This window comes from Oncorhynchus mykiss, chromosome 5 (genome assembly GCF_013265735.2).
Source record: "Oncorhynchus mykiss isolate Arlee chromosome 5, USDA_OmykA_1.1, whole genome shotgun sequence".
Lineage (NCBI taxonomy): Eukaryota > Metazoa > Chordata > Actinopteri > Salmoniformes > Salmonidae > Oncorhynchus > Oncorhynchus mykiss.
In genome coordinates this window covers 54,016,554-54,018,610 of record NC_048569.1, presented here as the reverse complement: position 1 = coordinate 54,018,610, position 2,057 = coordinate 54,016,554, and the positions used below count along the sequence as shown (strand labels likewise).

The 2,057-nt window shown below is 40.0% G+C and overlaps 1 long non-coding RNA gene across 1 annotated transcript; it reads right to left on the bottom strand.

The window, feature by feature from the left end:
* LOC118964527 lies at positions 1-2,000 on the bottom strand. Its single transcript, XR_005051583.1, has 3 exons — positions 1,866-2,000; positions 731-978; positions 1-397 (listed from the first exon to the last, which is right to left on the bottom strand). It is a non-coding gene; the product is annotated as an uncharacterized LOC118964527 (long non-coding RNA).
* Positions 2,001-2,057: the final 57 nt, after the last annotated feature.

Below are 2,057 nucleotides of genomic sequence, written 5' to 3'. Positions count from 1 at the left end.
TGGACAGTTTGATTTCACAGAAGTGTGATTGACTTGGAGTTACATTGTGTTGTTTAAGTGTTCCCTGTATTTATTTGAGCAGTGTAAATACAAATATATTAAATAGGCAACAGTAAGAAATCTGAAATTCTCTGATCATGAAAACAGTTGAAGGAAACTCAACGCTCCTTACTTGTTTTTTCCTACTCTCTCAAACCCATATCCATCTTCATCACTTCCTTTCCCCGGTGTGCTACGTGGCTGTTGGCTTTCTCTCAGCAGGGGAGAGCTCGGTCAGCCCCGTAACCATTCTCTGTGACTGGACAATCAATGGAGGCCCATCTCTGCTGTTTTTGCTGTCTTCATCATTTACCAGAAGAAGATTAGGGTGTCGAGTCTGGCATTATCTATTGGATTCCTTAGAGAAAACACAATTCAAATCACCAAATAAGGGAATAGTGAGCTTTCATCAGTTGTATGTATCACAAGTGTCAGTTCAGTGAAGATGCTGTACCCATGATTATGAATATACAAATCCCTTATACCAATACAGGGTTGTATTCACAAGGCACCAAACTGGAGAAAACAGTCAAACAGGGAGGCACTGAACTTCTCCAATTAAAAAAAAACTCCTTTTTGTTTTCCGTTGGGAAGCGTTTTACTACAGTGTTCACTAATGAATACTACCCAGGTTTCATTTAGTCAAACACTGTACCTGGGAAGAACTAGCTATGGGGACCTGCAATCATACCTTGTCTGAGGCGGCTTGTTTTCTTCTTATGAGTACTCTCTGAGGTGACAATACTATTTCTGTCTGAAAAGGATTCCCTCTTAGTGGAGATGTCATTATCTAGGAAGGAATGTACAGGCTGTTGGTCCTGCTGGCTCTGGCTACGTTTATGGCTCCAGATACTTCTCTGGGTAGTTGTGGGGTGAGTATCTGATGCTTCAAATGATGATAATGTACAATGTGATGGGCAGACAACCTCTGTAAGCGACCTGTGACAGAAACAAATCACAAAGAAGACATCAACACAGAACCCTTGCAAATAATCTAACTAACATGTTGCCTAGTTCCTCATGACAGCTGAGATCTAGTTCTGGTTGCTGAGAGGATCTAGTAAAATGCCTTTAGTTTATGATGAATACCTTGACATTTCAGTTTTGTTGAAAATAAATTCAGTAGTGTTCTCTTCTGTGCTGAGGTTGTCATCATACACTGTTTGTGTCACTGTTGGAAACTTTGTCAATAACTTCTGTATATAATAAGTTGATTTGGTCTGGATGGCATCGCTGTTGAAGCCTGTCCTGTCATCTTTATGTCTAGTATGATGTCTTACAATGATTTCCAACATTGATTTTAAGGGACAGTCTTTATCATTGAATAAAATATTACAATCAGCATATTAGTTAATACATAGTTATGTTCCATTTCCACTCTCAATAAATTCAAACGCATCTTTGTTGTATTAGCTAGCTAGCTAGCTAGATTACCTTGTTTTTCTTAGACTGATCAGGTAAAACATCTGTCGCAGGTCGGGCTTATTGCTGATGCTGGCATCTGATGCGCTTGACTTTAGCCATGCAAGCAATCGTTTGCTCCCCGTAATTTAGTGTGTGCAGGTAAACAAACATGGACTGAGCGTGTTGTTAGCTAGCACAACTGTAACGTTACCCGTTCAAATTATGGCTAATAATGCTAGCTACGTTCTCTGACTGTCTAGCTACATTCTTTAATATTATCTGTTTGTAAACACACTTTTCACAAATCCAGATTATATGGTGCTGTTGTTTTACGTTCGACGGGCTAACGCGTTAGCCAGCTGAGAGATAACTAAGCGTTTGCATTTTATTCCTATTTCAAATGTGCACATATCTCCACCTACCTTCCGACAGAGAAATTCCCGCACAAGCGATGCAGCAATTTGTTCAACCCGTACACACATAATTTGTCATGGATTACAAATTCCTAAACGAAAATGTTGCTAGCTAACCAGCTACACTAAACAACTATCTGTTTCTATGGTAACGGGCCATGAGTGATGCTGGCTGGGCCAAATGAGGTTGGCTTTGCCATA